We start from the raw sequence: 23987 nt of genomic DNA, 5'->3' as shown, positions 1-23987 counted from the left end.
TGTATATGTGCCACATTTTCTTTATCCAGTCTATCATTGATAGGCATTTGGGTTGGTCCCAAGTCTTTGCTATTGTGAATAGTGCCACAATAAACATATGTATGCATGTGTCTTTATAGTAGAATGATTTATAATCCTTTGGGTATATACCCAGTAGTGGGATTGCTGGGTCAAATGGTATTTCTACTTCTAGATCCTTAATTGGTATTTTAAAAAGATGGCTGGGCTCAGTGACTTAAGCCTATAATCCCAGCACTTTGGGAGACTGAGGCAGGTGAATCACCTGACGTCAGGAGTTCAAAACCAGCCTGGCTAACATGGTGAAACCTCGTCTATACTAAAAATACAAAAATTAGCCGGGTGTGGTGGTGTGCGCCTATAATCCCAGCTACTCAGGAGGCTGAGGCAGGAGAATCGTTTGAACCTAGGAGGCGGAGGTTGCAGCGAGCCGAGATCACGCCACTGCACTCCAGCCTGGGTGACAGGGAGAGGCCCTGCCTCCAAAAAAAAAAAAAGATTCGAACACACTTTCACCTCCAATTGCTTTTATTGGTTTTAGTTTTTGGTCTTTCCTATTTCCAAAAACATGAATTCAGTGTTGCCTTTTGGAGGAAAGTTTCTAGAGATTCCTGAATCAGATGGAGGAAAGTTTCTTGCTAAAAACCCAGGGTGCTGGTGAAAGCAATCAATTTGTGCTCCTTTCTTCAGGGTAACAGCTTTATAGCATTTAGCTTTAGGTCCTGCCGTAGCAATGTTCACATTTTAATTTGCATTTCCCAGCATGTTTCCCCTGTGACATGTCACCATAGTGTTTAGAGACAACTTATGAAAAAAATCTTTCATAGTACTTCCTGGGTGAAGGCATGGTTGACCTGGAAGGTATTGTTTAGGGCATGGAGAGCACAATGCTTCCTCCGCTGTTTCTCATGGTAGATTTATGGGGGTACTGACTGGACAAATTCTACTCAATTCATGGCATACAATTCATGCTCTTCTTTTAGCTTGCCAGAGAGTTCTACAAGCCCCCCCACCCCAAGTCTTTCCAAAATTGGTAAATTCCACCTCTTTCCCAAGGATCTGTGATTTAAACCTTGCCACTTAGAAAGGAGGTTGGAATCAAACAACCTCTTTTGACTGGAAAAGAGACAGTAAACATTTTTACAGTTATTTTGCCTCCATAGCAAAATGCTGGCATCAAAATCACACAAAACTCAAGGTGTTTTTCCCCTTTTTTTCAACCTTTCCTCTGATCCTCTCCAGAGAAATGTGATTTTCATGTTGTGTTTTATCTTTCTCTAATACCTACTGGGCTTAGGGTAAGAATGTCGGGTGGAATCGTTCACATGGTTCACACTGCTCTTTTCACTCTATTTCTTGTGCTCCATTATGCCTTGGCCCCAGATGACAAAGCCAAGGTGACAGATGAAATATGGGACTAGAGTATTCTAATGAGGCTGCCAGCAAGAGCCCAGGGGCCTTGCAGAAGTCTCCAGAACTAACTCTTCACCCTCATGAGTGCTGTAGGACACAGCAAGCCCCGGATAAAGTAGGTGAGGCTGCACGTCCCTGCCACTGGCCTCTACCTTAAACTTGGAGGACAAGTTGCTGATTTCTTGGGAAGATAAATCCTACATATGCCGAACAACAGACTTCCGTATTATTCAAGAGAGGATAGGCAACGTAATTTAAAATGTTTCCCCTTGATTTCATATCATCAATATATGGGCAACATCATTTAAGTATCGCAAGCTGGAGACATCTTTGAGGCTGTTGTGGGACATAGCTCCCTTGACCTACACTAATGGACCAGACTCCTCAGCTTTCTTTGTTCTTACATTTGCTCTTAATTTCCTGGCTCATTCTTCACTGTCAGGAAGTTAGATAACATATCTGCTGTTACTCCGCTATTTTTTAACATCCACATTCTCTTCTAATTTGCTTTGGGCAAATAACCCAAATAGAACTAGCTTTTAGATGGAAATAAAAATATGGACTTGGAAAACGCATTTTTAGTTAATAGGCTTTAGTACATGAAATTGGACTGTCATTCCACCTGCTTGTAAGCTTTTAACATTTACCTTTATGCTAAGCTGCATTTGAGAAGAGGTTATCTGAGGCCTGATATCCAGATAGTATGCTGGATTGCTATTGTATATTAGAATTTTATTAACTTGATTTTACAGCAAAATTACTGTCAATCAACACACACACACACACACACACACACACACACACACACACACTTATACTCTTTGAGTCATAGTTCAATTTGATGCCTGATCTCCAGATAGTATACTGGATTGCTGTTGTATGTTGGAATTTGATTAACTTGATTTTACAGCAAAGTTATTGTCAATCAACACACACACACACACACACACACACTCTTACACTCTTTGAGTTGTAGTTGGATTACAAAGCACACACTTATACTTGCAGAATCCACTCTAGTTATGTGAAAGGGAAAGGAATGCACTATAAACTAATAAAAGAGTTATAATATCATTGAAAGGGCTGGAGAAGCAGGCTTCAGGCTGAGCTCCCAGCAACAACTCTCTGCTTCTAGAACTATTCTGCTTGTGCTACAAATAGGAAAGGAGAAAATGAATTCTCATGAAGAAAAATAACAATGAAATGAGTATATAAAATCTGAGTAGCGCCTTCTTTCAGCAAAGGCAGCATTTGTATAGCACTGTGTATAGCAACAGACGTAGCTGGGGAGGGTGCGGAGGAAGGTGTGTACACCTGTGGGGAGGAGTATATGTATTACTATTGAAATTACCTAGAATTGCTGGAACATGTGGTGATCATAGAAGACAGGCCTAATTTTAGCAGGCTTTGTGATTGTTTTTAAATTCTCTATAGAAAATGCACCCCCTTATTGTAGGTCTCCGGACAGATGGTTCTCACTGCCTAATTTAAGTAGTTGCTGCTATGTGGTATAGGTAACTCTTAGAGTAACTTCCTATTATTTTACAGCTTGGCTACGGGATGATGATTATTTAATGCAGCATTCCTTTATGAAATGTGTTTTTCTGACCACCTCACTGAATATACACAAACACTTCATAAACATCATCTTTATAAACATTAGGGAACAAAAAGATGAATAAATGGGCTGGTTCATTACGTCTATGTGCTCATCCAAATGTAATACAAGCAACTGTGTTAAATTTGTTTTCCAACCAATGTGTACGTATGTCTTTGGAGAACAACAAAATAGATAATTTGGTATTCCCCAGGGCACCTTTAGACCTTGTTACTGCGTTTTGAGACTAAAACAGCTTAAACAAGTTACACAGCTTTGTCATCTTGTCCTCTCTTTCATTTCTTGACTCTGCAAACTCTATCTGAAACTGACTTTGATGAATGCCTCAAGTCATTTTTAATGTTCTTGTTCAATTGTGTTTTACATGTTGTTCCTGGACAAGACATGATTTTTTTTTTGCGTTCAAATATTCTTGTAATTATCCTTAACATTCCCCATGGTTGATTTGAAAATATCTTCACAATTGCTTCAGGCAGCAATGGCTCAGCATGTATTATAATATAGAGGAGACCTAGTGAAATGAGAATGAACACTGCATTTCCTGGTAACCCCAAAGTAGCAAACTTCCCAGTCATTTCTTCGCAATAAAAATGGTTTACTTATTGGGCTTTTCACCTTCCTTTCTTATTTACTATATCAGTTAGTTTTTGTTGAGTGATAAACCACGCCCAAAAGGTTTAGAACCAAATCATTGATTTAGTTAATGGTTCTGTAGGTCAGCAAGTTGCGCTGGGTTCAGCTGGGTGGCTCTTCTGTTATGGGCTAGGCTGATCTACTTGTGGGAGGCTCATGTATCCTAGTCAGTTGACAGGTTGCTTTGGGCTGTCTGACCATCAGTCAGGAAGCCTCAGTCTTTTACATGGTCTTTCATTCTCTAGCAGGCTAGCTTCAACTGTCTTAGCAGGTGGCAGTGTTCTGGGAGCAGCAAGCTTTCAATTCTCAACTAGCATCATATTTTACAAATAATAAGGTCCTCCTAGATTCAAGAGATGAAAGAATACTCTAGCTCTTTTTTTTTATTTTATTTTATTTATTATACTTTAGGTTTTAGAGTACATGTGCACAATGTGCAGGTTTGTTACATATGTATCCATGTGCCATGTTGATTTCCTGCACCCATTAACTCGTCATTTAGCATTAGGTATATCTCCTACTGCTGTCCCTCCCCCCTCCCCCCACCCCACAACAGTCCCTGGAATGTGATGTTCCCCTTCCTGTGTCCATGAGTTCTCATTGTTCAGTTCCCACCTATGAGTGAGAACATGCGGTGTTTGGTTTTTTGTCCTTGCGATAGTTTACTGAGAATGATGTTTTCCAGTTTCATCCATGTCCCTACAAAGGACACGAACTCATCATTTTTTATGGCTGCATAGTATTCCATGGTGTATATGTGCCACATTTTCTTAATCCAGTCTATCGTTGTTGGACATTTGGGTTGGTTCCAACTCTTTGCTATTGTGAATAGTGCCGCAATAAACATACGTGTGCATGTGTCTTTATAGCAGCATGATTTATAGTCCTTTGGGTATATACCCAGTAATGGGATGGCTGGGTCAAATGGTATTTCTAGTTTGAGATCCCTGAGGAATCGCCACACTGACTTCCACAATGGTTGAACTAGTTTACAGTCCCACCAACAGTGTAAAAGTGTTCCTATTTCTCCACATCCTCTCCAGCACCTGTTGTTTCCTGCTTTTTTAATGATGGCCATTCTAACTGGTGTGAGATGGTATCTCACTGTGGTTTTGATTTGCATTTCTCTGATGGCCAGTGATGATGAGCATTTCTTCATGTGTTTTTTGGCTGCATAAATGTCTTCTTTTGAGAAGTGTCTGTTCATGTCCTTTGCCCACTTTTTGATGGGGTTGTTTGTTTTTTTCTTGTAAATTTGTTTGAGTTCATTGTAGATTCTGGGTATTAGCCCTTTGTCAGATGAGTAGGTTGCAAAGCTCTTGATGGGAAGAGCTCTGCAAAGTCACGTTGCAGAGTTGTGGAAGGAAATTTGTAGTCATTCTTGGAGTCTACTACATTCATATACATTCACATCTAAACATATATATACACAGCCAGGTGCAGTGGCTCATGCATGTAATCCCAGCACTTTGAGAGGGCAAGGCGGGTGGATCAGAAGGTCAGGAGTTTAGACCAGCCTGGCCAACATGGTGAAAACCCATCTCTACTAAAAATACAAAAATTAGCTGGGCATGGTGGTGCGTGCCTGTAGTCCGAGCTGCTCGGGAGGCTGAGGCAGGAGAGTTGCTTGAACCCGGGAGGTGGAGGTTGCAGTGAGTTGAGATTGCACCATTGCACTCCAGTCTGGGTGACAGAGCAAGATTCCATCTCAAAACAAACAAACAAAAAACACCAAAAAACAAAACAAAACAACCATATACATACCAAATTTGAGGTAGGTCAATATGGAAAAAGTGGAAATCTAATGACATATATTAAGTATGGGTGCATCGAAAAATTTTAGGCAATTACAAAACTGTTTTGTAAATCTTCAATTAAAATTGATACTGAAGTAAGGTATTCTATGTGATCCACAGATTTGGGCTACCACTTGGCCCCCTGCTGTGTAATCCTAGAATGCATGTACTTGAGAAATGAGTCATCAAAGGTAGGAAACAAATGTTGTGATCACATATAACTTCCACTAACTGTGCCAGGGAACAGAATGCTGAGAAAGAAGGGAAGAATCAGATAATATTGACTGAAGAGATCACTCTTGAACTGAGATTTAATGACAGGAAGGTAGAAGGAAATGGTATGAAGGAGGAGAATAATAGCTCCCTAAGGCTAGAGAAATGTACAAATACAGGAAACTGGATTATCTCTTTAACATGGAGGGCACAGGGTCACTCATACAGTATGACATAAATCCATATAATACATCTTTGTTATCTGTCACTTGGCCAATCTTGAGACTGGGATTTCAGATATCTCCCTAAAATTAATTTAGAATATTAAACCAAAATAGAATACAAATAGACCAACAAGATGATGCATTTCCTAGCAGCTTTCTAAAGGCTTATAATGTATTTGTTATGTTGCTTGGAGATAAATAATAAACATAAATAAATACAACGGGGTGGGATACAGTGGCTCACACCTGTAATCCCAGTGCTTTGGGAGGCTAAGGAGGAATGATTACGTGAGGCCAGGAGTTTGAGACCAGCCTGGGAAACGTAGTGAGACCCTGTCATTACAAATGATACAAAAATTAGCTGGGAATGGTGGCATGTGCCTGTTGTGAGCTTTTCAGGAGGCTGAGGTGGGAAGATTGCTTGAGCCCTGGAGTTTGACACTGCAGTAAGCTATGATGACACCATTGCACTCTGGCCTGGGCGATAGAGTGAGACTGTGTCTCAAAAATTTAAAAAGTAAACAAAATAAATACAATGGAGGAAAAGATGGAATTTTGCCAAGAAATGCTAAAAGTAGAAGCTTCTTCAGAAAGTTTTATAGAGCAACCAAGCCTAAAAGTGTGATGGATGAATAAGGATGTCTGTTCACTCTGCCTGAGAGCCTACCTGGATCGGCTGTAAGAGTGAACCATTGCCTGACACACCTTAGGCGCAGGCACTTCCTTCTGTGCCCTATAGTGGCTTCTGGAAATAAAGAACAGAGAGACAGGAAAATCAGTACCATTGACTAGGTGGTCGGGAGATTCATCTGATGGATTCACATCACCTTCTGCCACTCACACTGGACTTGTCTCCAGCATCTGCTGATGGTGCTAGTATATATATATGTATTTTTTAAGGTTGGGTGCTGTCTACTTCCTTCCCACTAACAAGCAAAAAATGCACATTCTAAACACCAAAGGAGCTTCAGTCCTTTCCCTAAGTAAATGGATTACAAACTACTCAGAAAGTGCAAAGTGTTGTTTTTAGTGGTGATGGTGGTGAAAAGTTGCTGTTATTGACAACCAGCTAATATTTAGCTATCAGCCCTGTCCTGAGCATGAGCCTGGAATTTCTTGGCCTAGACCTGGGAGTCACTCTTCATCCCACCGTCCCTGGTTTTCATTTTTCCTGGTACCCAAGTTCTTTTTTTTTTCCTTTTGAGATGGAGTCTTGCTCTGTTGCCCAGGCTGGAGTGCAGTGGTGTGATCTCAGCTTACTGCAACCTCTGCTTCCTAGATTCAAGAGATTCTCCTGCCTCAGCCTCCTGAGTAGCTAGGATTACAGGTGCCTGCCACAACGCTGGGCTAATTTTTGTATTTTTAGTAGAGACAGGGTTTCACCATGTTGAATGTTGGCCAGGCTGGTCTCGAACTCCCAACCTCAGGTGATCCAACTGCCTCGGCCTCCCAAAGTGTTGGGATTACAGGTGTGGACCACTGCGCCTGGCCCAAGTCTTTTTAATCCCATCCCCAGCAAGGGCTTTCCCCAGCACCCTTTTAGTAGAAGCCTTCAGGTCTCCAGTGTAAGATGTGAGTCAGAGCTCTTCTCTCTCCATCCTCTGTTGCTTAGATGGGTGAAACGGAAGTGTCTAAAGGCAAAGTCAGAAAGGGCGAGGGTATCCAGGTGGTCCCTGGGTCTTTTTCAATTGGACCATATTTTATTTCATTTATTTGTTCATCCCTGTTCATTCAATATAGGATTATGTATCTCATCCTGTGATGAAATAATATTATAACCTACCTCGCACATTTTTATGAGGAGGAAACGGGTTAATCCGTGTGAAAGCAATTGGAACAGTGCCTGGCACATTGTAAGTACTCAATAAGCATCAGCTGTATTCATTGTCAGTTCTCTGCTTGGCACTCCAAGGACTGGGGCTGGAATAGTAGCCTCTGCTGGGGGCTGCACATGTGCCAGGAATCCCGGCCACCTTCATGGCTACCATGATGTCTAGGAGTTTCCCAAACTGCATAGTGTTTGGTGAAGTTGGCGAACATGACTTTTCCTCTCTTTTGTGTTCCAATCTATTAGGATTATACCAAAGCAATACCACTTTATACCCCGTGCCTTACAAAGTTGTAAATGAAATGAAATCTTGAATGGAAATTGCTCTTTTAGTTTTTACCCACAGCTTTCATACTACCCTTAGGCTGCAGGCATGGGTAGTACAGACATCATGTGTTGAGTCAAGGTCACGGTGAGGGTAACATGGTACAGAAAAATCTAAGGGATGGACATGTACTGTTTTAAGTCATTCAACAAAATATACTGAGTGCCTTCTATGTGCCAGGTAATGTATTAGGAGCTGAGTTGCATCAGCGATTGGAGAGGAAGGAATTCAACATCTGGCTGGGGCTCATCTACCTCCTTTACTGGAAGAACACCTCCAGGGGAAAGAAAAGACGGATGATCCTTCTGATCTCCTCGTCAGCTAAACATCTGTGTGAATGGACGAATGATATTTGCTAGGAAGAAAATATTTTAACTATTGGATAACCTTAGCTGAATGTCCCTAGCCAATGAATTACTTAGAGTATATAAACCCAGAACCTATGACAACCTGAAGGATGTCTCTCATGTCCTATTCCTCTCTGAGCTATAACTTAAAAGTGCTGCCTACTGGCCAGGCGTGTGGCTGACATCTGTAATCCCAGCACTTTGGGAGGCCGAGACAGGTGGATCACAAGGTCAGGAGTTCGAGACCAGCCTGGCCAACATGGCGAAACTCCATCCCTACTAAAAATACAAAAATTAGCTGGACGTGGTGGTGGGTCCCTGTAATCCCAGCTACTTGGGAGGCTGAGGCAGAAGAATCACTTGAAACCGGAAGGCAGAGGTTGCAGTGAGCCGAGATTGGGCCATTGCACTCCAGCCTGGGCAACAAGAATGAAACTCTGTCTCAAACAAACAAATAAACAAAACGACAACAACAACAACAACAAAGTGTTGCCTACTGTGTTTGGAACTCTGCAAAACTTCACTTGGCAACTTTGTGTATTATTCTGAGCAATAGAGAATGTGTCCAGTTCTGAGCCAGGAAAGTCACGTGGGTGTTCCTGATCTCTCTTGCTTTATGCTGCATGGTTGACCGTACCTTTGAAATATCTAGCAAATCTTGATACTGAATAAGTTCTGATCCACTTGAGTCTAAACTGGCAATCTAACCCAGTGTGTAATCTTATGCCTTGTGTGACCACAACGGACAAAAATTCTTGTCTTTGATGTAGCTTCCTTTCATCCTGGGGAAGTCTTCTTTCTTCTGTTGACCCAGGCTTTGTTACTGAGTCAAGCTCTAGCACATTATAGCATGGTGGTTAGGAGCAAAACTTTGATGCCAAAGTGCTGGGATTCCATACTAGCCCCATCCAGTATTGAGGCCCCAACCATTAGCTGTGTGACTTCATGCAACTTGCTTAACCTATCTGAACCTCAGTTTCTCCATCTGTAAAATGGGAATTTTAATGGTGCCCATCTCATGGAGTCACCGTGAGCTGGATTAACACAGAGAATGTCCTAGGAGTAGTGCTGGCACATAGTGAAGGCTATGTCAGTTTTAGCTAGTATTATTCCTTGAAGATTTCTTTTCTAGGCATCTCAGAAGTCTTAGCGTGGACTGACTCTGGCTGCCTTCCCTAGCAGTTTATTATACGTGTCTAGACATCATTCATGGGCATAAATGTGAATCAACACCTTATATAGATCACTTGTCACCTTTGTGTATACATCACAAACTGAATTTACTTTAAACTGAACTCACTTATTAAAACCATTTTTATAACATCAGTTTGAGATTTGATGGGTTATTTTTATTTATCATGATTCTTCCCTAACTCAAACATTAAAACTTTATTTCTGGGGTATCTCATAGTGCAAAAATATGTTTACATTGAGAATGATTATACAACCTATTCCCATATAATATTAAATAATATTACTTAATTTGCTGTAAACTGAATCTTTCCTGTGGACAAAGTGATAGAAAAAATTATATTGTTAATTATCTCCAAAGTTCAAATTCCCTACAGTAACCTCTGGTAGAATAATTTGAATGTGGCCTCAGGTGTTGATTTTTGAAATGCAAATACAGCTCAATTAGGCGCAGCAGCTGTGGCTATGGCATTGCTGCCTACACTCTAGTTTAATGAGAATTGATTTGTCAGTATGTGTGTTTTCATAGGATTGCCCAGTATTCTGGCCTCCGTATTCTATTTGTTCCTAACTTTCTGAATCAAGTGATTCTCACGCAGAGCCCGCTTTTGGCTTGTGGTTTTCTTTTTTTTCATTTTAAAAATAATTTTCTTTATAGGAGAGAATATGTCTTCTATAATTTAATCTCTCTAGGCATCTAATATATAGTCTGACACCTAATAGATACTTTTCTAATATTTGTTTAAAAATACATAAGTCGCTGAAATGCAAACCTCTGGAAGGTTAAAGAATTTGGCCACAGTGTACCCATGATAGCTTTTGTAAAGTTACTCTGTATCTACAAAGAAACTATTATTTCTTTTCTTCTTTTTTTTTTTTTTTGAGACGGAGTCTCGCTCTGTCGCCCAGGCTGGAGTGCAGTGGCATGATCTCGGCTCACTACAAGCTCCACCTCCCGGGTTCATGCCATTCTCCTGCCTCAGCCTCCCGAGTAGCTGGAACTACAGGTGCACACCGCCATGCCCAGTTCATGTTTTTGTTGTATTTTTTTCAGTAGAGACAGGGTTTCACCATGTTAGCCAGGATGGTCCCAATCTCCTGACCTCGTGATCTGCTCGCCTCATCCTCCCAAAGCGCTGGGATTGCAGGCGTGAGCCACCATGCCTGGCCACAAAGAAGCTATTATTTCTATTCTGATCATATTGTTACGTTGTGTTTAGATATGCCCTCATCCATTTTTGTGGTTATACCAGAATTTCTGAGACAGGTGGTTTATAATGAACAGATATTTATTGGCTCACAGTTCTGGAGGCTGGAAGGTCCAAGATCGAGGTGCCTGCACGTGCAAGGATCTTCCTCCTACATCATCACATGGCAGAAAGTGAGAGTGCAAGAGACAGAAAAAGGGGCTGAATGCACCCTCTTATAACAAACTCACTCCCAAGACAATGGTTTAATCCATTTATAGAGTGCAGCCTTCAAGATTTAATCACCCCTCAAAGGTCCTACCTCTTAATACTGTTACAATGGCGATGAAATTTATTTTTATTTTTATGTATTTATTTTTTGAGATGGAGTCTGGCTCTGTCGCCCAGGCTGGAGTGCAGTGGTGGATCTCGGCTCGCTGCAACCTCTGCCTCCCAGGTTTAAGCATTTCTCCTGCCCCAGCCTCCTGAGCAGCAGGGACTACAGACTTCACCATGTTGGTCAGGCTGGTCTTGGACTCCTGGCCTCAAGTGATCTGCCCGCCTCGGCATCCCAAAGTGCTGAGATCACAGGCATGAACCACTGCACCCAGCCTGAAATTTCAACATGAGTTTCGGAGGGGACAAACGTTCAAACCATAGCAAAAGACATTTTTTAAAGTTATTGGCAGCATCAGGCCACAACTCTGGGAGGATAAGTCTGATTATCTCTATATTTTACAGGTGAAAATATTAAAGTTAGGTTGTTTTAATGACTTGCTCCAGATTGCCAAACCAGTGATTAGAAAACTTCAGAAATTGTGTCCTTCTTTTAGCTTTAGGACTCTTAAGGTAAATTGTAGGCTCAATGACTTCATCAGTAAACATCCAACAACTAGAAATGAATGGAAGAGGAGAAATTGAAGCCATTTAGAAACTGTCAGGAAAAGTCTTTGTGAAATACAATCAAACTGATCTGATGAGTAAACCAATCCTATTATTTTCTGATATCCCCTTCGCAGAAAATGTTTACACATTTCACATGGGCACAGAGGAATTCTAAAGAGATGTTTGGTGATTGGCAGATGGATAGAGATCTGTGTCCATTCACTTGTGCAGCTTAAGCCCAGTCTGTTTCAAACTTTTGGACATGTAGGGTCACCTCTCCTTAGGAGGTCATAAAATCTCTATCTTTCAAGTATCTAAAGCAGACCTTCTCCTAACTGGCTGGTGGGGTTCCTGTTAGAAACAGCACTAAGCCAGTCTGGCCATGCATGCAGACCAGGCAGATTGGACACTATGGAAGTTTTGCAGCAGATGTGGTACCACTGAATAGAGCACACACCCATTCCATTAAGAGAGCTTCCACTTTTCTCCACCCCATATACTACATTTTTTTTTTTTCTTTTCTTTTTTTTGTTTTTGTTTTCCTTTTTTTCACATGGAGTTTTGCTCTTGTTGCCCAGGCTGGAGTGCAATGATGCGATCTCGGCTCACTGCAACCTCTGCCTACCGGGTTCAAGTGATTCTTCTGCGTCAGCCTCCAGAGTAGCTTGGATTATAGGCATGCACCACCACGCCCGGCTAATTTTGGATTTTTAGTAGAGAGAGGATTTCTCCATGTTGGTCAGGCTGGTCTCAAACTCCCGACCTCAGGTGATCCATCCGCCTTGGCCTCCCAAAGTGCTGGGATTACAGGCATGAGCCACCGCACCCAGCCTGTTTCTTTTTTTTTATGCACACCTCTGTGTCTAGAAGAAGGCTGGTAGCAACTAAAGGCCAATTTTACTCACACAGCTTAGGAAGAGGATAGAAATTGAATACCAGGGCTCTAACTTAATATCTTGGCCATCAAACTATGAAAGCTGTCCGAATCAAAATGGCGTCACTAATGTTAAGAAACCTATGACAAATAGAGTTGGGGAAGACCATGAAGAAAGGGTTCTCACACTTGTGTGCCTGATAAAGAAAAAGATTCTATAAAACTGCAATATTATACAAAGGCCATTGTAACCTTACACACACACACACACACGTTTTTGCAAGGACATCTGCCCAGCAACTGCCTGCCCAGCCTCAGAACAGTGTCATCCTTGTTATTGATCTTTGTAGCCACGGATAATTACTTCAAAACAATTATGCAATCCTCTTCATTTTTTTCCTGTAAAAACCTTTGTCTTCTTTTACCTCCCTGAATATGCACATAGTTTACTATGGCATCCTTATTCCCATTGCAATGCTGTATTTCCAAATAAACTTTTCCTTTCTTTTAGACAGCCTCTTTCTGTTATTTAGGCTGACAAAACCTACAAGGGTAGCTTCTGAGTCCCCATTCAGAAAGTAATAAGCGGGAAGGAAACCCTATGTCCCTCATTTGCCTGACCGTGTATGGAGCTCAGCCTGGCATTGCAGCTGAGATACAATGTCTTGTCAGTTCCAGTAAAAGAACTCTGAGCCCCTACCTAGGGAACAGGGGCTGAGGAGGTAAGTCCATGACTGCAATCAGCCGGATCCAAACTGGCTGGAGATCCAGGATGCATGTCAGGAGCATCACCAGGAAATTCATTTCTTCCATCCTTACTCTCTGTAAAAGAATGGGACAGTACAGGACAGTCCGAGAACTTCTCAGGGAGATGATTCCAGAGGTGTTAAAGGCAACATTTTCTTCGAAATTAAGAGGTACTCAGCAGTTTCCTCTTCTAAAAAGATTGCAAATGCTGCCAGATACTGTCCGCAAGGGTTTTTATGAGACATGGACAGTTTTAACAAAGATTCTACCTTTAAGATAGGGAATTAGGGAATGGTTATATCCTCATGGTTGGGGAAAAATCAACATTATAAACAGCTATTCGTCAATTATATTAGCAGTTCTATGTCTTTTTTTTTTTTTTTTTTTTTTTTTTGAGACATAATCTTGCTCTATCACCAAGGCCAGGGCCAGAGTGCAGTGGCACAATCTTGGCTCACTGCAACCTCCACTTCCCGGGTTCAAGTGATTCTCTTACATGAGCCTCCCGAGTAGCTGGGATTACAGGTGCCTGCCACCATGTCTGGCTAATTTTTTTGTATTTTTAGTAGACACAGGGTTTCACCATGTTGGCTAGGCTGGTCTCGAACTCCTGACCTCACGTGATCCACCTGCCTCAGCCTCCCAAAGTGCTGGGATTACAGGTGTGAGCCACTGCACCCAGCCAACAGTTTTGTGTCTTTTTATATTAACAGTTTTAAATATGTCTGAGGTGTTTAGTCCTTTAAAATATGTCTGATTAGGTTTTGTTAAATATTTTATTAACCATTTAAAGAAGATTTAACTTACAGAAAAATCATTTTTTAAATGGAAATAGGTAACAAACTCCCTAAATTTTTCATGCCTATGGAGGATGGAGTTTAGGGACCACAGAACATGGAGTAAAGTTTATTTGGTTTTATGTGTGGAAGCCAAAGGCAAACAAGATTTCTCCTTGTATTATGGCTCTAAAAACACAAGCTTATAAAGTAACATAAAACTTCCAAAAATGGAATTCCAAATCCAACAAATACAATGTGTCCGACTACTAGAATCTGTTTTTGCTGACAGCATTTCTACCACCGAATGTGTGGGGTTTTCCACAAGAACAAACAATTCTCCATTTCCCCGGACACAAAAACTAGGTGCCTAACAACTTATTTCAATTCCGACCCTAACTACCTCACAACTTGAAGGTTTAACTTGTGCATCAGATCCCACAAGTTCAAGAGCTCTCTCTTCAATTTGAAGATTGCCCCACTTCAAATGCTAGGTGCAATTCCAGGCCTCTTGTACTTTCGACCATACTATAAATCAGGGGTTCCTACAACCGTCTCCTTGCCTTTGCTAGAAAGGCTTACAGAAAAATTCAGGAAAACAGTTTACTTACTATTACCATTTATTATAAAGGATACTTCTCAGAAACAGGCAAATGGGCGATGCATAAGACAAGGTATGGGAGGTAGGGGATGGAGCTTCCTAGGGGTGCCAGCCTCCCAGAACCTAGATGTGTTCGCCAACCCAGAATCTCTCTGAACCCCACTGTTTAGGATTTTTATGGAAGTTCCATTACACAGGCATTATCGATTAAATCACTGGCTATTAGTGACTGACTTACTCTCTAGCGCCTTTCCCCTCCCGGGAGGTCAGGGAGGTTGGGCCGAAGGTTCCAGCACTCTCATCACAGGGTTGGTTCCTCTGGCATTCAGCCTCCATCCTGAAGCTATCTAGGGACACCCACTCATTAGCATAAACTCAGATATGGTTGAAAGGGGCTTATTGTGAAAACCTAGTATTTGATAGCACAACAGGGTGACTGCAGTCAATAATAACTTAATGGTGCATTTTAAAATAAAGATTATAATTGGATGGCTTGTAACTCAAAGGATAAATGCTTGAGGGGGTGGACACCCCATTCTCCATGATGTGCCTATTTCACATTGCATGTCTGCATCAAACCATCTCATGTATCCTATAAATATATACATCTACTATGTACTCCCAGAAAATAAAATTTAAAAAAGTTAAGGACTTATTATGAACAACAAAAGGTGCTCCTTTCATTCCATCACTGAGTAAATTCCAAGGGTTTTAGAAACTCTGCCAGGAACTGAGGGTAAAGACCAAACATATACCATATTTCTTATTATACACATTATTACAATGTGCTTTTGGCTGAATAGACAAATAAGTTGGAAAATAATGAAAAGACTAGAGTTTTCTTCTGAATTTTTGGAGGGCTGTTCTCAATGAATATTTCTCATTTATCTTATCAAGTTATGCATTTTGGTGCAAACAGCCACTGATTTGGCAATGCATAGAGTGAAAAACAGCCTCAATTCTGGCCCTCCCAAGCGCCATTAAATAATTGAAATGTGATTAAAGTTTTAGATGTTACAGAACCCTGCCAAAATTCATTAGCCCCCAAAATCACCTCCAGTAATGTACTTGCCATTCTACAAAGAAACAATGATAGGTGAAACTCAGAAGATGCTTCGAGTAACCTTGAAGTTCTAGGTTGGAAATGCAAGATATTACACCCAAGTTTTATTTCCATTTATTTTAAGTGATGGTTCTGCTTATAATACAAACAGGACAGAGCCTGTGTTTGTTTGCCTTATATATTCCAGAATTTCATTTCCAGGTCCACAACTATATGTTAGAATGATGAGATCTTGGAGTGTCAGTTAGGTAGGTGAGGTTGGGCTATGATAACAACCTCCTCCCTTGGTGGACTCTCATGCTTCAAGACCACCGTAGGTTTGCAGGGTGCTCTGTTCTTTGTCTCCTCATTCTAGGAATAATATTGTCAGAGCAACTATCATCTCAAATATTATTGTTGCTACGATAAGGGTAAAAAAGAGTTTTGGAGAACCTTACACTGGCAATATAATGTTCTCTTCTAAAAACAACAATCACCCTTCCTGCTCATAGCTTATTGGTCAGGACTAATCACACAGTTCCACCCAACCTTAAGGTGGCCAAGAGATGCATCCACACAGGTGCCCTGAAAGCAGAGAGCCAGAAATACTTGCTGAACATCGCTAAGGACCATTGTCACGCTGGATAAGGGCTTGAGGTCTGAGTAACAAATACCAAGAAGAATAAATCAGCATTGAAAATGATTTAGAGAAAAACAAACCTTTGGGCAGAATTTTAAGGAAAAAGAGAAAAATAGGCTGAGACAAAACTGTAATATGAGAAGATACGAAGGCATCTTGTATTCCAGGAAAGTTGTTTTCCTTAATGTTGGGAGACATTAATGTATTCCTTAATGCTGAGGGACTTAAAAATCATTTATTTCCTTGTAAATGTGTATGATTTCAAATGCTTACATTGCAACCTGCAGAGAATATGTAATAAAAATGACCTCATAAATATTCTTAAATGTTGTTGAGAGAGAATATATGCCTAAAGCATATAAATAGGAGACAGGCCTTTTTTCCATTCTGGATATGTATGTCATACAAACAGGGAAAAGGAGGATGATCCCAGAACCTAGCAAATTGCCTGACACCTATGACAGATTCTAAGTATTTGTTGAACAAAGGATTCCTTTATATAAGGAAAGTATGTTTTTAGAGAGAAACTCCTAGACTTGAAGATGACACCTGGAACAGTACCTGCCTGGTGCCTGGTAGTTGCTGTGTTGTATGTTTGTGTTGTCTGTACTGTATTGAATTATAAGTGTTGAATCAGTGAATGAAGACAGAAAACATGTGAGCAATCATGAAAGGGGAGAAAGAGAGAAGAGATACTGAATGGAGAACACACAATACACCCAACCAAGCAGAGAAAGTGGACAAATGATCAAACATGGAAAGAAAAATGTACAGAGAGGTAAGATACAGTAGCATTAGGCTTCTCCAGCTAAGTCGACATCTGTTCTGCAGAAAACAGAACATCTGGTTATAAATTATTGGTTGACCCTGGCCACAATTTCATCTCTCAATTACAGAGGATGCCAGGAAAGCTTCCATTCCAAACTCAAGCTTCTTTTTCATTCAAAAGTATTAGTAATTTGGAAATTAAAAGGAAAAATATTTAGACAAAATATTCTTGAAGTTTATCCTACAATGGCTTATGAACACTAGACACAGATAACCAGACATACATTGACATAGGGAAGCAGACATCAAAACTTTAGAAAAATTAAGGTTTTCATTCCATGAACAAAATTTCTGAAAGCATAGCCCACAAAAGATGAAGTCTTATTTTAAAAATGTACTCCTGACCATCAAAAGGCCATCAGAAGAATTCATACTGGCTACTGACAGGAACACTCTGATTTTAAAGGCGATATACAGTTTATTTATTACACATTTTATTTATTTTTTTCTTATACTTTAAGTTCTGAGGTACATGTGCAGAACGTGCAGGTTTGTTACATTGGTAGACATGTGCTTTGGTGGTTTGCTGCACCCATCAACCCATCATTTACATTAGGTATTTCTCCTAATGCTGTCCCTCCCCCTGCCCCCCACCCACTGACAGTCCCTGGTGTGTGATGTTCCCCTCCCTGTGTCCATGTGTTCTCATTGTTCAACTCCCATTTATGAGTGAGAACATGTGGTGTTTGGTTTTTTGTTCTTATGTTAATTTGCTGAGAATGATGGTTTCCAGCTTCATCCATGTCCCTGCAAAGGACATGAACTCGTCCTTTTTTATGGCTGCAGAGTATTCCATGGTGTACATGTGCCACATTTTCTTTACCCAGTCTATCATTGATGGGCATCTGGGTTGGTTCCAAGTCTTTGCTATAGTGAACAGTGCTGCAGACACTGAACAGACACGTGTGCATGTGTCTTTATAGTAGAATGATTTATAATCCTTTGGGTATATACCCAGTAATGGGATTGCTGGGTCAAATGGTATTTCTGGTTCTAGATCCTTGAGGAATCGCCACACTGTCTTCCACAATGGCGGAACTAATTTACACTCCCACCAACAGTGTAAAAGCGTTCCTATTTCTCCACATCCTCTCCAGCACCTCTTGTTTCCTGACTTTTTAATGCTCGCCGTTCTAACTGGCATGAGATGGTATCTCATTGTGGTTTTGATTTGCATTTCTCTAATAACCAGTGATGATGAGCATTTTTTCATGTTGGATGGCTGCATAAATGTCTTCTCTTGAGAAATGTCTGTTCATATCCTTCACCCACTTTTTGATGGGGTTGTTTGTTTGTTTCTCGTGAATTTATCTGGGTATTAGCTCTTTGTCAGATGGATAGATGGCAAAAATTTTCTCCCATTCTGTAGGTTGCCTGTTCACTCTGATGATAGTTTCTTTTGCTGACAACACAAATTTTTTTTTAAAGAACATCTAGTTTATTTTATATCATCCTCTAAAAATGTCAGCTTTTATGTGTTTTACAATTCCTATACATTAGTACAGTAGTTATGTATAAAATTTACGTATATATAATTATATATACAAGGGTGTGAAATGTACACATGCAAATGAAAGAATGATAAGACACACATTCACGGACCTACCAACCAGCTTCAAAAATAAAGCATTATCACTAACTTAGAAGCTCTCTGGAGACCTTTTCCCTGAACCCTAGGTGACCAGTATCCTGGATATTGTGTTGATAATTAGCTTCTTTGCTTCATAGGTTGTTTTTTTTTTTAATCACTTGTGAATGTATCTCTAAGCATTGTTTAGTTTTCCCTGATTTGAATGGTAGCAAATTGAATTTATACTGTATATATTCTTCAGTGACTTGGCCCTCTCAACTAAACTTTGTGTCTTTGACACTTGTTCATGTTAATGCATGTGGCTGTAGTTCACTCATGTTCACTGTTGTATAGGATTCCAGTGTATGTATATGCCTCAGTCTTATTATCTTTTTACTGGTAATGATGAGTTGTTTTCAGCATTTTGTTCTCAGGAACAAGGCTGCTGTGAGCATTTTTTCTATCTCTCTTGGTATGTATTCAAGAAGCTCTCTAGGGTATATGCCTGGAGATGAAATTAATAGGTCATAGACATGTGTATGTTCAACTTCACTTTTTAAAATCTGATGGGCAACAGTAGGCGAAAGTACATGTTGTTTTTCCATTTTTGACAACCCTTGATATTATCTGACTTTTAAATTTTGCCAATTCAGTACAACACACATTTTTTAAGCATCATGAAAGTCAGAGCCTCAAATGAACTGAAGTCCATGATAAAAGCCAAAAGCCCAATGTAGACATTTTGTAAAAAATTAAGATAAAGGTGATGATGGGCTCATCATGGCTGATGGGAAGCAGGACTAGATTCCAACCCTGGACAGAGCAGTGTGTGGAGGCTTGTATCGTGAATTTTAGCTCCAGATTGAGTGCAAGAAAAAAGCAGCAATCCCTAGAGGACCCACAGACCCTCTGAAAGAAGCAGACTGCTCCTGAAGGACTTAGGAGACACCCCAAATACTGTCAGTGCCCCAACTGTGGAAGTGGGAAAGAGGGACCATCATCTTTTGGACACACACCCACACTGGAGAAGCTGAAGGTCTGTTTGCAGGGGAAGTTTCCAACTTTACCTGGAGCTGACTCAATTCAGGGAGCCAAGCGAAACACGGGTAGAGGTAGCATCAGAAGGGCCCTGGGAACTTGCTGCATCTCCTAGCAGGCCATTCCTGCCTGGTCTGGCACCACAGGGATCCATGGGGAGAGCAGCCAGAGGAGCAGGAGGTAAAACACCACAGAGGGAAGGAAATCTCTAGCTGAACTTTGTAACAGTTTGAACAGGGTGAGAAGCCTGCTGGCCAGATCTCAGGGGAGGGCACAAATCGAGTGTGCAGACTCTACGTGCAGGGGAAGAACCAAGCCCATTTCTTTCGCAACTGGGAGGCAGGTAGCCTAGGGTAAGTTTTCAAGCCCACCTTGCCCTCCTCCTGCAAACAGAATTGGGGCTGTTGCAGGGGCCATGGTGGGAGTGAGACCAGCCCTTCAGTTTGTGTGGGAGCTGGGTGAGGCCTGTGACTGCCAGCTTCCCCCACTTCCCTGGCAACCTGCATGTCTCAGCAGCGGCTGCCGTAATCCTCCGAGGTACACAACTCCGTTGACCTGGGAATCTCACCCTCATCCCCCAGAACAGCCGCAGCAGGACCCACCCAAGGAGAGTTTGAGCTCAGACAGCCAAACCCTGCCCCCACCTGATGGTCCCTCCCTATCCTCCCTGCTAGCTGAAGACAAAGGGCATATAATCTTGAGTTCTAGGGCCCCACCTACCGCTGGTCCCTCTCCACACTACTATAGCTGTTGCTTTCTAGAAAGTGCCACCTCCTGGCAGGAGGCCAACCAGCACAAAAATAGAGCATTCAACCACCAGAGCTAAGAACCCTCATGGAGTCCATTGCACCCCACCCTGCCACCTCCCTGGAATACACACTGGTATCCACAGCTGAGAAACCCATAGACAGTTCACATCATAGGACTCTGTAGACAATCCCCAGTACCAGCCCAGAGTTGGATAGACTTGCTGGGTGGCTAGACCCAGAAGAGAGACAACAATCACTGCAGTTCAGCTCACAGGATGCCACATCCATAGGAAAAGAGGGAGAGTACTACATCAAGGGAACAGCCTGTGAGACAAAAGAATCTGAACAACAGCCTTCAGCCCTGGACCTTCCCTCTGACATAGCCTACCCAAATGAGAAGGAACCAGAAAACCAACTCCGGTAATATGACCAAACGAGGCTCTTCAACTCCCCCCCAAAATCACACTAGTTCACCAGCAATGGATCCAAACCAAGAAGAAATCCCTGATTTACCTGAAAAAGAATTCAGGAGGTTAGTTATTAAGCTAATCAGGGAGGGACCAGAGAAAGGCAAAGCCCAATGCAGGGAAATCCAAAAAATGATACAAGAAGTGAAGGGAGAAATAGTCAATGAAATAGATAGCTTAAAGAAAAAACAATAAAAAATTCAGGAAACTTCAGACACACTTTTAGAAATGCAAAATGCTCTGGAAAGTCTCAGCAATAGAATTGAGCAAGTAGAAGAAAGAAATTCAGAACTCTAAGACAAGGTCTTTGAATTAACGCAATCCAACAAAGACAAAGAAAAAAAGAATAAGAAAATATGGACAAAGCTTCCAAGAAGTCTGGGATTATGTTAAATGACCAAACCTAAGAATAATCAGTGTTCCTGAGGAAGAAGAGAATTCTAAAAGCTTGGAAAACATATTTGGGGGAATAATTGAGAAAACTTTCCCCAGCCTTGCTAGAGACCTAGACATGCAAATACAAGAAGCACAAAGAACACCTGGAAAATTCATCACAAAAAAGTTATTTGCCTAGGCACATTGTCATCAGGTTACCCAAAATTAAGACGAAGGAAAGAATCTTAAGAGCTGTGAGACAGAAGCACCAGGTAACCTATAAAGGAAAACCTATCAGATTAACAGCAGATTTCTCAGCAGAAACTCTACAAGCTAGAAGGGATTGGGGCCCTATCTTCAGCCTCCTCAAACAAAACAATTATCAGCCAAGAATTTTGTATGCAGCAAAACTAAGCATCACATATGAAGGAAAGAGACAGTCATTTTCAGACAAACCAAAGGCTGAGAGAATTTACCATTACCAGGCCACCACTACAAGAACTGCTAAAAGGAGCTCTAAGTCTTGAAACAAATCCTGGAAACACATCAAAACAGAACCTCTTTAAAGCAGAAATCTCACGAGATTGTCTATTTTGCTGGGAAGGCAGTAACAATACGCAGATGGAAGTGTGCTCTGTCAACTGGTCAGATGACATGAGCATGTTATAGGGGTTTGTTGGACCTGTTTGCAAGGAGGGTTTGTGAAGTCCCCCTGTGGCTCCCTTTTCAACCAACAGCAACCCTGTAAATCTATTCTGCAAGGACTTAGAACCAGGATAGCAGGAAGGGTCTTGTGGGCTTACAGTAGGTAAACAGAAAGAGGCCTCTAATCCTGAGGTTACAGTAAGGTAGGGACAGGAAATTGGATGTAAGAAATTTGGAGCCGTCTTAGGGGTCACACTGCTGCTGTGGAAGCTATGAGATGTCTCTTTCCCTTTCTTGCATAGCACTAAATATGTGTGATAGTCATTTGGGACTTAAAGTCTAGTATTCACAGACATAAATTCCTCTTTCTCTGTCCTTGATTATTTTATTCTCCCTGTTCATCTCATTGTTTTTTTCTCTTCACATGAACTGAAGCTGATTTCTAAATGTACTTCATTTTCTGCCTCCCTCCCTTTCTTCCTAACTTAAGACTGCAAAATTTTCTAATGGGAACCTGTTTCCCACTGCTATATATGGTTGAAGTATGTGGTGCAAATCCTGATGGCATTGATATGTGGGTTATTTCCAAATTATCCCTGATTACAGATGCTGCTGTATCCTGAATCTTTTTCTGGCTCTCTGTCACACGGACATACACCATATACACCATATGAAGCACTCGAGCATCATTACCCACTTTTTTTTTTTTTTTTTTTTGGAGACACAGTCTCACTCTGTCACCCAGGTTGGAGTGCAATGGCATGATCTTGGCTCACTGCAACCTCCACCACGCCTGGCTAATTTTTTTTGTATTTTTAGTAGAGACGGGGTTTCACTGTGTTGGCCAGGCTAGTCTTAAACACCTGACCTCAGGTGATCCACCTACCTCAGCCTCCCAAAGTGCTGGGATTACAGGTGTGAGCCACTGCACCTGGCCCACTACCTATTAAAAAAAAAAACCTTGTGTAGCCCACTCCCATGACCACTACTATACTACCCAAGAAATGTGCAGCCCACTGGTGAGATAGAATAGTCTTAGATGACTTCTGGATCTAAACATTAACATTAAAGGAAAACAATTGAATTGAGAAATCCAGAGAGATTCCTCAATGTTAAAAATTCGACTAAATCGAGCCCCTGTCTCTGCCAAAACTATTTTTAAAAAATTACCCCAGGTGCACTTGGTTTCGCAGGTCATCTGCTTGGCTCTCTTCCAAGCTGTACTTTCATTCTTCTCTTTCCTTTCCTTCCTTTACTTACTGTTCTAAAGCTTTTTAATAAAGATTCACTCCTGCTCTTAAAAGAATAAAAACGTTAGCTCAGTATGGTGGCACATGCCTGTGGTCCCAGCTACTCGGGAGGCTGAGGTGAAGTTGGGGGCGGAGGCTGCAGTGAGCTGTGATCACGTCTTTGCACTCCAGCCTGGGTGGCTGGAGACAGACCCTGTATCAAAAAATCGTTGACTAAGTTTTGATGTTTAGATCCTAGGTATGTAGTATATAGCATATGATAAACAAACCTTTTCAAGTTTAGAGAAAAGTAAAGTCACAGAGGTGACTTCTAACAGGAGTCTCTTTGGCTACAACTGTACAAAAAATTCACTCTGGCAACGGATTACCATGAGGTCTACTGTGTCAGGCTAATTCAATTTAATTCTAAGCTTCTGAGCACAGATGCTTAAAACAAAGGGTGGGATGTGCTCATGAAAACAGATGAATGTGGGAACCATGACTGTGATAAATTAAGCAAAGCTTTAATATGGTGATAAGGAAGTTTTTGTTTAGGTTCAGAATGTGCAGGAATGTAGAAACTCTGATACTTCTAACATTTGGTGAGTGTAAAACAGCTGATAATTCACTCTTTGAGGTAATAAAGCAAAGGAAGTCTTAATTTGACATTGTATCTACAACACATGCGTTAAATGGAAACAGACTGAAGAACCGAACAAGACAACCCC

At 41.2% G+C, this 23987-nt stretch overlaps 1 long non-coding RNA gene across 1 annotated transcript in view; it reads right to left on the bottom strand.

Annotated features, from left to right (window-relative positions):
* LOC129458422 (uncharacterized) overlaps positions 1–23987 on the bottom strand; it is a 76608-nt gene that overhangs the window by 40848 nt on the left and 11773 nt on the right. The gene's annotated exons all lie outside the window — the stretch shown is intronic.

The sequence above is a fragment of the Symphalangus syndactylus genome, chromosome 19 (assembly GCF_028878055.3).
Source record: "Symphalangus syndactylus isolate Jambi chromosome 19, NHGRI_mSymSyn1-v2.1_pri, whole genome shotgun sequence".
Taxonomy (NCBI): Eukaryota; Metazoa; Chordata; class Mammalia; order Primates; family Hylobatidae; genus Symphalangus; species Symphalangus syndactylus.
This window is presented reverse-complemented; position numbering and strand designations above follow the sequence as displayed.